Consider the following 13661-nt stretch of genomic DNA (forward strand, 5'->3'; position numbering starts at 1 on the left):
ACCGGAGCGGTCTAAATGGTTGAAAGTAAGTGTAGCTTATAAAACATTATTGTTACACTCGCAAAACAGTACTTGGTGGAGGTCCATTGGTGCCAGGTTGAGATAAGGAGAAATAAGAACTTCTTGCAAATATTCACAATGCTTTTGCAAATAAATGCAATCACAATATTATTGTCAGTATTTGGAAGCAGTAGCTTAAAGATGGAGAAATAGTATTGCATTTATTTTAAATACTATTGCAAAAGTATCATTTAAAAATTTATAAAAGTATTGCTAATAAATGCAATTTTAGTGTTCATAAATGATTTTGAATTTATTTGCAAATATATTGCGAGCTATTCTCATCAGACTTTGTTTTTTCATATCTCATTTCGGCAATAATGTTATTCTGTAATCATTTCTCAAAGAGAACTGGGAAAATAATTGAACTAAATACCCAGAATTTAAAAACTTGCATTTTAAACATCCAGTTTATTACTATCCACCAATTTTTTAAAGAAATAAATGACTAAATATGTCCCATACAAATAAATATTTACAAAATTCATGCACATATTATTGAGCACATGCCAGGGACACACAGCAGTCCCCATAGTGAGCACATGCTGGGGACACACAGCAGTCACCATTCAAAAAGGACATGCATAGCAGTCCCCAGTCATCAAAGGGACACAGCAGTCCCCAGTCATACAACAACACAAAGCATTCCCCATTCATCAAAGGGACACACACAGCAGTCACCATTAATCAAAGGTACACACACAGCAGTCACCATTCATCAGTGAGCTGCATAGCAGTCCCCAGTCATCAAAGGGACACAAAGCATTCCCCATTCATAAAAGGGACACACAACAATCCTCATCAAAGGGACACACATGGCAGTCCCCAGTCATCAAAGGGACACATATTGCAGTTCCCAGCTTGGACAGGGTGTTTTAGAGGAAGAAAATTAACTTGTCAAATAAGGAAGAAACACTCATCAAACCAATGAGAACACTTTACTAGCACACATACAGAACTTTAATTGTTTTCCAGGTATACTAATTAGCATTGTATACGAGGGACTGGGAGCTGTATATTGTTGTTGTTGTTGGGTTTAACGCCATTTTTCAGCACAAGATAGGCTATGTATGGCGGCCAGTATTAATGGTGGAGGAAGAACCCGGAAAAACCCCGGGAAGAACCACCAACCCACGAGAAGCTACTGGCAAGCTTTCTTACATACCCACATTGGGAGAATCCTAGACTCGAACCCACACAGACAGAGGTGAGATGGCAGTGATCCGTAACGGACAGCGCTTTAGACCACTTGGCCACTCGGGGCCCCGGAGCTGTATATATGTTTATCTATAACTAGGGAATGTTGAACCAGTCAAGTTTTTCTGTGAGTCACCACAAATGATAGTTGTGTCTGTAAATTAGTCCCCAAAACACAGACATAGCTCAAACAACCACAACAATAGCAAAAAGGGAATTTAACATGAAAACCATTACAAACAAGAGCATTATTCCCAAAATGCCCTGTTACTCTCAAACCATGTTTAAAGAAATGCCCGGGCACACTAATACACATCCAGAAAAAATGCCCTGCCACTCTTACATCATCCAGGAAGAAATGCCCTGTCACTCTCAAACCATCCAGGAAGAAATCCCCTGTCTTTCCCACTCAATTCCGGAAGAAATGCAGTGTCACTGTCACACCATCCAGGAAGAAATGCTCTATCATGCTCACACCATCCAAAGAGAAAATACTCAGTCACACTCATCATCCAGAAAGAAATATTGCCCTATCATACTCACACCAAATGGAAAGAAATGCCCAACCACAGTCACACCATACAGAAAGAAATGCCCATCATACATACACCATGCAGAAAGAAAAGCAGTCACACTCACACCATATAGAAAGAAATATTGCCCTATCACACACCATGCAGAAAGAAATGCAGTCACACTCTTACCACACAGAAAGAAATGCCCTACCATGCTCACACCATCCAGAGAGAAATGCCTGATCACACTCATCATCGAGAAAGAAATATTGCCCTATCACACACCATACAGAAGGAACAGAAGGAAATGCCCTATCACACTCACACCATTCAGAAAGAAATGCCCTATGACACTCACACCATACAGAAAGAAATGCCCTATCACACTCACACCATACAGAAAGAAATGCCCTATCACACTAATACCATACAGAAAGAAATGCCCATTATAGTCATGCCATACATTAAGAAATGCCCTTTCACACTCATACCATATTTAAAAAATGCAGATAGTATACCTGTGTCTTTTTAGAATAAATTCAAATAAACTGATCCCACTAAGGTCTATCCTATTACAAACAACACACATGCACATACAAAAAGTGCTCATACAAAAGCGGTATATCTGACCATAAAATTGACTTTAAGAGCAATTGTTACCTAAGAAAGGCAAATTTAGTCTCATTAACTTAGTAAGAAGCATGAATGATGGTTGTCTGTCCCCCACCCCAGTAGATGTGAGAGGCCACTACATGTAGGTGTAATCAAATAAAGGGGTAGAGACAAAAAGTAATGAAAGGCAATTAAAGGACATACAATGTGCATAATAGATTGATGTGAGAAAGAAAATACTGTTTGCTTGAAATAATAACATTTTACACGAACAAATTATAAAAACTATTTTTCCTGGAAAAAATCCAAATTTGGCGTAAACAGTTAAGCTTTGTCAAACCAAGGATTCTGGAGTTTTGGGTTTGGTGGATTTATCATTTGATTTGATCTGTTGACAAAGTTTTCTGTGTATAATATGATTAATTCAGTCATTAATTACACTATACACTTTGTATCCCTCTGTATTGATATTCATTTTATATAACATGTTTTAATTATGTAAACTACAACAAATTACACATTTGTACTCCTTTTGGACCATTGCCTTCACATTTAGAGATATAGCATATTCTTGTCTACCTGATCAAAATTTTCAAATGACCTTGACCTTTCTTAAGGGTCAGTATGAGAGTAGAGGTGCATGATTATAAAGGGAAGTGCTTGCTAATTTAACAGTTCAAATATATTAGCTGTCCCTCCCAGGGTTTTGAACCTGTAACCATACAGAACAACATGAACCTAAATCTTAATCAAGATTTTCAAATCACCTTGACCTTTCCTGAGGGTCAATGGGAGGGTTGGGATGCATCAACATAAAAGGGAAGTGCTTACTAATTTAGCAGCTGAAGTATGACACATCCCTCCAGGATCTGGAGGTTTTGCCAAAAACTTGACAAATAGCAGCAGGATGTGGAACATCTGTGTCTCACCATTGCTAAAGGAGCCAATAGAAAAAGACTAGTTTGAATTATTTTCAAGGTCACACTAGTGCATGAACAAGATATGGAGCTTACATTTCATTGATGGTGGTAACATCACTGTTGATGGTTTTGTTTTAAGTTTTTGTTAAAGTTTTTCAGTTGAGTATCATCAAAGGATCAACATGTAGATGTGAGCTTTCTTGTCAGATATAAAGATGTGATTTGTGCCATGAAAAAAGGAATTCTGTAGCTCTAATGTGAAATTGAACTCCTTGAGTCTTCTGATTTTTTTCCCAGGTAAACAGGGTCTGCTCTAGAACTGATCAATCAGGGAAGAATTTACTGCCTCCATTTATAAAAATTGGAATTTTTCTAAATGTTGGAGGGATTTATGACAAAATAAATGTAGGGCTTGAAACTGTGATGCATGCTTTTGGTGGATTCTATTGATTTTTCAGCATATGTTGACAATTAGAATGAATCCTGCAGCTGTGCATCCAGAAATAGACACTTGGTGAAATTATAGCTTACTTCATGTAGGTGCCTTTATTGACCTTAAATATAATATTGATTAGTGTTCTAATTAAATGCTAATAAAGTTTTATTCATCATTGTTGAGAAATCTCCACCTTAATTGTCATCAGAAAGCTTCCAGGTGAAAATTTATCAATTGCCATGACATCAGGACTAATCATTACCATTGTCAAGAAAAGCCAGTGTTGGGACTTATAACCATTATCAGTTGAGAAAAGCGGACAGATATGGGGGATAACCATTACCAGTTTTAAGAAAAGCAGACAGACATAGGGGATAACCATTACCAGTTTTAAGAAAAGCAGACATCAGGACTAATCATTAGCAATGTCAAGAAAAAAAGACGTCAGGAGTAACCATTATCAATGTCTAGAAAAGCCAGTGTTGGGACTAACCATTACCAGTGTTGAGAAAAGCGGACAGATATGGGGGATAACCATTACCAGTTTTAAGAAAAGCAGACAGACATGGGGGATAACCATTACCAGTTTTAAGAAAAGCAGACATCAGGAGTAACCATTATCAATGTCTAGAAAAGCCAGTGTTAGGACTAACCATTACCAGTGTTGAGAAAAGCGGACAGATATGGGGGATAACCATTACCAGTTTTAAGAAAAGCAGACTTCAGGATTAACCATTACCAGTGTCTAGAAAAGTGGATGTAAGGACTAACCATTACAGGTGCAGTCTTGTATACATTTTTTCCCCCAGAATGCTGGACTTTCATTGTGATATCAAAGTACACAACATTCAGCACATTTTATACTGGAGCACACTCTTTGACAATGTCTACATGGTCTTTGACAATGTCTGCACACTCTTTGACAATGTCTACATGCATTAACACTGATTTTGTTGACCGTATATCTGGGATGGTTATATAATTGTCCTGCAAGGAATATTGATAGATGAAGAATGAAATAAATTGAATAATTTATGCGTAATAAAATTGTCCAGAAATGAGAATTATAGCTGAACTAATACTGTGTGCTGACATGACCAGTTATATACCTGCCACAACATGACATACTGCATGATGACACAGTCATATACCTGCCACAACATGACATACTGCATGATGACACACAGTCATATACCTGCCACAACATGACATACTGCATGATGACAAACAGTCATATATACCTGCCACAAGATAACATGTCACATGAAAAATATTTTTTCAGAAAAACCTGATTTTCAGCAGTCTTAAAAATGAAAATTTCTTGGACTTTTACTGTGCATGTCCCTAGCTTGTAGTCTGTATAAATAGTTAACAGTCCTGCTTAGACCCCACATAAAACTATCATTGGGGCAGTTTATACACTACATTATGATAAAGGCAGTTAAAAGGTAAGGTGGCCACACCTAAGCGACTGCTATTTCATAGATTACTTAAAAAGCTGAGAATAAATAGGGTGAAGCCATGTTAAATCTTCTAAAATCTGTTATGGGAGAACCCACAAGGCTAATTTGCATTGATACCATAAGGCTACTATTCATTGATAAATGGTAACAACCCTGTCAAATATATAAAATGCAAAACATTTTGGTAGCTGGAAAAATGTGCAAGTGTGATTCACTTTTGAAAGTAAAATGTTGAAATGCAGCTGTGATTCAGGATGGGATGAGTCATCTGCAAAGCAAGCAAGACCCAGCAAAACTAATTTTATGTTTTGCACACAATGCAAGCACCAAATTGAAATTTATTCTGGAGTGTACGATATCCACTGACATAGCAACATCACCCAGCAACACAGGTACAGAAAGATCATTTTCTATACTGAGAAAAATTCAATAAGATCTTCAGGGGTGTTTGAACAATATTTAACATTTGGTCTCAAATGAGTACAAAGAGGAACATAACGACAACTGCACTTAACCTTCAATCTCCCCCACCCTGCCCCACTGGGACTGTTGTGAGCAGCAAAGACAGCAGCTAATTAAAAATTACTTTGTTGTCCATTGGATTTAAATGCAGGAATTTGGTATATTTTTTATTTATTTGATTACTGGTAGTGATCATGTGACTGCTGGCACATGTGTCTGTAGGTGGTGTTGGTGGGTAATGTTAAATCTGCCAAGTAATATTTGTTTGTAAGTAAATGTTTTAAAGAAAACAGACATACTATTTTTTTTTATAATCATTTGATTTTCGAGTAATTTTCTATTAGCGTTTATGAAAAAAAGACATTTTCTTAGGTGGTGATATCACTTTTTGGGTCATGCACACTGGTCTTTCTTGGATCTCAAAACACTGTTTGAGTACTGAGAATCATCTAACACTGGAAATATGGCAGGTATGCTGTTAGATCCGTACTTTTAGTTCAGCCCATTTTGCCATGTATTCAAAGTACCTCTGCGTAATAAGCTTTATCTTGTATATTTAATGCATTAAGTGCATGCTGAATCAGTAATAGAGGAGATAGATATGCAGTGCTGTTGCATACTTGCTGGTCACTTTTACAAGAATGGTGAGAGGGGTGATATGTGATACATTCTGTTTTGGGGGCATGTTTTGAAAGTCCTTATTTAGTCAGACTTGGCAAAAATTCATTTGAGATGGTTAGACTCTGGTAGTGAAGACATTAAACTCTTTTGATGGTCCTAAATGCAAATGGTGCCGATCTGATGTCTGACAGCCACAGTGGCCATCTTGAAAATCTTGTTATAGTTGAATGGATGGATAGTCGCATCAACATGGGATTTTCACTGAATGACTTCTTATGATGTCTAGTAGATCCTCAATAAAATGGGATTTTCACTGAATGACTTCTTATGATGTCTAGTAGATCCTCAATAAAATGGGATTTTCACTGACTGACTTCTTATGATGTCTAGTAGATCCTCAATAAAAATGGGGTTTTCACTGACTGACTTCTTATGATGTCTAGTAGATCCTCAATAAAAATGGGGTTTTCACCTAAAATATTTAATATGTCTGCTGGGTCCTAAATGAAAATGGTACTAATCTGACATCTAATATATCCATCAAAACAGCTGATTTGAAAATCTTGTTATTGCTGAAGAATATCAGAGATCATTGGAGCACTCAGCAGTTGGAAGTACGAAATGGTCTTACCTTGAATTCTTGGAAAAACATTTTGCCCAGTAGAGCATTAGTCCATATTTTGCCAGTAGAGCAATAGTCCATATTTTGTCAGTAGAGCAATAGTCCATATTTTGCCAGTAGAACAATAGTCCATATTTTGCCAGTAGAGCAATAGTCCAAAATTTGCCCAGTAGAGCAATAGTCCATATTTTGCCAGTAGAGCAATAGTCCATATTTTGCCCAGTAGAGCAATAGTCCATATTTTGCCCAGTAGAGCAATAGTCCATATTTTGCCCATTAGAGTGTTAGTCCATTGGTGGAACTTGTTAAAATCTTGAAAGGAGATCAGTAATATGAATGCATGAGCTGAATTACATAATGTTTCATTGTATTTGTTTATAATGAATATGTGTAATGCAGGTCAGGATGCTCAGATGGTCACTAGAAAGGTATTTTGACACATGTCAATTGATACCTAAAACAAAATGTAAGCCAAGCTATAATGTATTATAATTCATGAAACATTTTGTTTTTCAGAAGATCAAATTGACAAAAAGTCTGCACCAAAGCTTTGTTGTGATAAATTCTAGTGTGAAAATCTGTGCCCACACTCCATGCTTGAAACTGGAAGTAAATGTGAAATTTCTATCAAATGAATTGCATTCTGGTACAGTCCTTTCATGGAAACTAGTTTTGTCAATGATTCAGCTGCTGACAGACCTCTATAATTGTCGTACACATTGTACTTGTTATTTCATGACATTGAATGACTGTGTCCCTATTCTCTCTTGGATGACTGTAATGAGCAATCAAAGTATCTATGTACCATTCATTTACATTTGCAGGAGTTAGACTCAAACAGACTGATCACTAAAGGATCATGTAACCAGCTGACTGTGAGTACTATGGCCTTCATGCACGCGAGCTGTCAAAAGTTTAGTTGGAGATGCCTCTAATGATTGTCTGATAAAGAAATAATTGTAAACGTAAACGTATCCTTTATTGTCAAGATGTCCTTTATAAAGAAGAAAATAATTTATTTTTAAATTAGGAAAATGGGTTTATACTGTCCTGTTTGAGTAAGTGTCCTTGAAAGAATGTGTTTAATATAACAGGTTTTACAGTATAGTGAAATCTTTCTAAAAGATTAATTGAGGGATCAACCACTAAATCAGGGTTGCTGGTACTGAAAAATAATTTCAACTTGAGACTGCAAAATAAAAGTTGGACTTAATTAAAAATGTATCCATTGGGAACTTAAAATAACTTAAAAAGCCAAACCATTTTATTCTGCCCACCCTCAGAACTCACAGAAGCTGGTATATGTGAATGAGTGATTCATATATGTATTATGTAAATGTATAAATATGAATTATAAACATATGTTTTTATATGCAAGTATTTGATTTTGAACATGTTTTTGAAGTAACAAATCGTCATTAATTTTGTATTGCCATTTTAATAATTTTGGTGGGTGATGGAGTCCAATAATGATGTTATTTTATTGCTCTTCAAAATGTGTCATGATATTTTGGAAACAAAATGTTTATTCATATAAAAGAATAACCTTTTAATTTTAAGAGAGGTGTCAATGAATTTTTTGGACAACAAATTTCCAGGCCTAAAAAAAGTTGAAAGAATTCTCTTGCTCTGATCTCAGTACAAAGAAAGTCCTTCTCATTTTAGGTTTAAAAATACATTAGATTGTGATAAAAAGGAAAAAAAGATATCTTGGGCAAAATGAAAATCCCAGATTCCCTGCTTGCCCCCCCCCACTTAAAAATAAATTTTACTCTAACAGGTTTGTGTACTACCACAAAGTACCACACTATTATCTCTGTAATTCCGTTATCTTGTGTATCAGAGTCCATACCTCAAGTTCTTTTACCTGTACACTGGATTGGATCTATAGTTGACCTTGAAGGGTTACAATCAAGGTTAGCTGTAAGTCATAGTGTAATACATACATATTAGCCTATTTAGGAACAAAACCATCTTTCATGAGTGTCAGAACTCAAATTCCAGCAGTTGTTTGTGCCCCAGCCACACTTTATTGAGGGAGCAGTGTAAAGATACACCCAGCCCCCTGTTTGTTTCTGCCCTTAGGCCAAGTTGCAGCAAATAGTTATTCAGTTACCTGCTTTTTTGTTCCAGTATTATTGAAAACTTTATATTGAAATAAAATTTGTTAGGTGCCTTATATTTAGAATACCTAGGTCATCTTGCACATTCACCTTTTGTTTTGAATTCATGACCCCAATTGCCCTGAGAAGTAATGGACAGAACATTTAAATGTTTGGGGTGCAGGTGTGGAAGCATGGAATTTTATTCCTGACTTGGATATTCTATTTCCTATATCACAAGATAAGACCACTCTGGTGGCCTAATGGTTAGTGAGTCCAGCTTGGATGCAGGAGGTCTTGGGTTCTAACCCTGGCTGAGTCATACCAGAGATTTGTTAAAATGGTACTAGCAGCTGCCTTGCTTGGTACTCAGCATTAGGAGGTTAGTTTTAGGACTTGTCTGTGTGGTATCAGGATAATGTGACTGGGTGGGACATGATGCTACATGTGTGCAGCATGATGCTGAGGTGTTAGACATCACTATAAACTGCCACACTGCAGAAATCGTAGTGATATGCCTGAAAAATTATTAAAGCTATGTAAAAAATCCAGATTAAACACACACACACATATCATATTTTACATATTTTCAACTCAAATTATGGATAGAATGTGTTCTTTTTTCCACAAACTTGAACTTGATTCCAGCCACTGAAATTGCCATTTCTATTCATCATTGAATTTTGTGTGATATTTAAGTTGCTTAGATTGTGTAATTTTTGCATTGGGACATAACACACACATAGGCATCTCAACAAACTTTAAACACCATTGCTAAACTGACCCTATTTTATACCGCTTGAGCTCTTTAGCAATTCAGATATAATCAAATTAACATCTTTAATCCTCTCTGAATTACATATGATCACATGTAGTGTAGAATCCATCTCGACAACTTTAAGCTCCATAGCAGAATCTACCCTGCAGAGAGAATCCAAGTAAAGTTAATCTACCCTGCAGAGAGAATCAAAGTAAAAGTTAATTGTTTTATGCTAATTTAGTAATCTTTGTAATCCAGTTAGTATAGTTAATTAATGTTATAATCCTTTGGGAATTGCTTCTTTTCATACATAATATAATTTATGTCAACAAACTTCAAACACTTAAGCCAGCTAACCCTGCTGACAGAATCAAAGGGATGTCAGTTTTTTATGTTGTTTGAAATTAGCTACTAAATGGTCTTCTCTTACTTAAGCCAATTCACAGTCACATGATCACAAGCATTATCGCCATAAATAAACTACACCAGAAGCAAGGTTTTAAAAAAATGGAAAAAAGTGTTAATAATTTTGGAGATTTTGGCAATTGATGGAAGGGACTGGAGTCACCTCTCATCATGGGAGTAAAACCTTCCTGCCTGCATTGTTCAATTGTATGTGCTTATATGAATCTAAACAAATGAGTAACTTGGACTTTGCATGCCAAGAACCATACATGCATAATGTTCTTGACTGTTATCTATATATGTGATAAATCATTTGACAAGTACATAACAAACTTCAGGTTTTATTATCTCTCACCATTCAAGTCATACATATTTCCTATGCATATACTGTTTAAATTGGCTTTCTTGCTTGTTTGAAATATTTTCCTTTAATTATTTAATTCCTTACAGTTTAAAAGTTTTAGATAAGTAATCTAGATAGGTTTACATGTAAGAGATTCTATTCAGTAGTGATATTTGAGTTAATGTATATAGAGACATTTACATACCTTAGAATCATGTAACAGAAACTCAATATGACTTTTTTGATTATGCTTAGCTTGTTTAAACAAAAGCCAAGAACTGTGTCAATGATGAGCCGAAAAATTTAAATGCCACCGTGTGATAAGAGCCGTTTTGGAGTGGAATTTGAAGGACCTTTCAGAATGTTTTAAATTTTGTTATCATTTTGGAGGAAGTTGTTACACCAGGGTATTTGTCACTAGAAAAGAATAGGATGGAAACCATAGTACCATACATACTCACTTATAAGTCATGTCAAACTGCCAACATCAAAGATACTGCTCTGCTGAATCATAATGTACCTGCAGATCAGGGTCTATGTCATTTGTTGTACTGATTACTCCTAACAAACTGCACAGACCCAGATCTGCTGGTGCATATGCAATTACTGATTGAGTTATGTGCAGTTTGCAGTTGGTCACATCTTATAAGCGAGTAGATACAGTATGCACTATTGGACCAATTTTTAAGTGTGACAGCTAGTTCTGCCATCATCCAAGTCACCATGATGATAACAGTCTTGAAGTATCATTGATAGATGACAGTATTAAACATTTAATTGTTGATCAACTAAGTCATAAATAATGAAGCAGTAGTATAATAATAAAATATTATTTAAAGGTATAACAAATTTAGCAATAAACTATGAAGTACAAACTTGGTAGCATGTATTATTGAGTGCATACTAAAAACATGATAAAGATGTAGGATGTCATGGTAAAATGTGGGCTATGCACCTGTCTTAGAAGGGTTTGATCTCTGGTTTTGGCATGTGTAGGAATACATCATTTTCAAGGCTCAAACATACACTGCCAGTGCGTGACTTCTTTGAGTTTGCCTCATGTCCATGTATGAGTAAATGGAGAGCATGTTGTGTTTAAGTTGTAAGAAATTGTTTTGTATCAACATGAAGTTGAACATTTTAGAGTAACTAAACATGTTGATTTATACCAATATTAACATAAAGTTGGCCATTTGAGATTAACTAAACATGTTGATTTATACCAATATTAACACAAAGTTGGCCATTTTAGATTAACTAAACATGTTGATTTATATCATTATTAACATAAAGTTGGCCATTTCAGATTAGCTAAACATGTTGATTTATACCAATATTAACATAAAGTTGGCCATTTTAGAATAACTAAACATGTTGATTTACACCAATATTAACATAAAGTTGACCATTTTAGATTAACTAAACATGTTGATTAAAACCATTATTAACATAAAGTTGGCCATTTTAGATTAGCTAAACATATTGATTTACGCCAATATTAACATAAAGTTGGCCATTTTAAATTAACTAAACATGTTGATTTATACCAATATTAACATAAAGTTGGCCATTTTAGATTAACTAAACATGTTGATTTATACCAATATTAACACAAAGTTGGCCATTTTAGATTAACCATATTGATTTATACCAATATTAACATAAAGTTGGCCATTTTAGATTAACTAACCATATTTATTTATACCAATATTAACATAAAGTTGCCCATTTTAGATTAACTAACCATATTGATTTATACCATAAACTTGAACATTTAAGAGTGAATTAAAGACAGGGATTCATACCATTAGTGGACACCAGCATAAAAACGGCAACTACTCATATAGGACAGAATTTTAAAATCCATCTTTTAAATACATGTATTATTGATTTAATGATTTGTTAAAGATAAATTTATCAACAGTGGTTTTGATAACTGGTTGAAGTTTAATGATTGTAGTTTATCAGAAATGATCAGCCATTCATTTTATTCAATGGGTGATATTTTTTGTTTTTCATGAAACATATCCTTTCGGAAAAAATGTTGCTACATGCATATAAAGAAGAATATTATCATGCAAATTGGACAGCTGTAATTCATCCCCAACTTGGGGAATACATTGTTAGGTTAGCAACTAACCTCCATTACCTCTTGACTAAGCGCAATATATTGCCCAGAATGGCATGGAATTCAGTTGTGAATAATTAGGCATTCATGCGGTGCAGACTTGCTCAATAGGTGACCTTGTACTTAATTCTCCTCAAAGTAAACAGTATGTACATAAAAGTTATTATTGCTAGTTACAAACATACCAAAACAGAGTAGAAAGCACTAGTCCTAAATCCCACAGGAAGATGCTTGATAATATGTAATGAATTTTACATTAAGAAAGAATTTATCATACAGTTTAGAGTTATAATTGATCCCCTAAAAGAAATCAAACCCCTTTTTCTGTGATTTACATTGCCTTACCTGTGTGTACCCAGCTCTCTTACCCTTTTGACTATGTGTGTGTGCATGTGTGTATATATATGTATATATGTGTGTGCATATATATATATATATATATATATATATATATATATATATATATATATATATATTCACACACACACACACACACAAGGAAGAAATCAGATAACCAGCTCTTAAAAGATAACATGTCACTTCAGTTACATTTAGATACTGTTGAAGGTACAAGATTTTTGGTGTAATTACGGCAGTTTTATCAGCATTGTGTGTACGAGTAAACCAAACGTACTCAAGTTAATTGGAATATTGAGTTTTAGGTGGAGTTATGATTTGTATTTGCATATACGGATGGGTGGACTGGTAACTTCACATTTATTCACCTGGCTACAATTTAGCAGAATTTACTTCACTTTGCACAGGTAAACAGAGGTGGAGAGTACAATAGCACTATCTGCTGTAGTGTTGAGGTAAGGCCGAGAAGATTGAAATGCCGTTAGATATTTACCATTAGGAAGTCATTTAGAAAGAGAGTTGTAGTTGTAATAGTTTTAGTATAGTGTGTACCTTGTGTAAAGTCATAACTTGAGATAGTGTGAAATATGTGAGTTAAGCGGTGTAAATCAAAATCAAGACTAAAGTTAAGTCCAGCTTTCTGAATTCAGGTACAGGA

General features: G+C 35.0%; 1 protein-coding gene across 6 annotated transcripts in view; it reads left to right on the top strand.

The window, feature by feature from the left end:
• The first annotated feature begins 13217 nt into the window (after positions 1–13217).
• LOC149804074 (leucine-rich repeat serine/threonine-protein kinase 2-like) overlaps positions 13218–13661 on the top strand; it is a 327016-nt gene continuing 326572 nt past the window's right edge. For 4 of the 6 annotated variants that reach the window (XM_089953980.1, XM_089953981.1, XM_089953986.1 and 1 more), the window contains exon 1: positions 13218–13458. The gene's annotated coding sequence lies outside the window, so the exon portion shown is untranslated. The remainder of the gene's footprint in view (positions 13459–13661) is intronic. The other 2 variants (XM_089953985.1, XM_089953983.1) reach the window with 1 other exon arrangement.

Source organism: Sinohyriopsis cumingii, chromosome 3 (assembly GCF_028554795.1).
Source record: "Sinohyriopsis cumingii isolate HCF-2022 chromosome 3, ASM2855479v2, whole genome shotgun sequence".
Classification (NCBI taxonomy): domain Eukaryota; kingdom Metazoa; phylum Mollusca; class Bivalvia; order Unionida; family Unionidae; genus Sinohyriopsis; species Sinohyriopsis cumingii.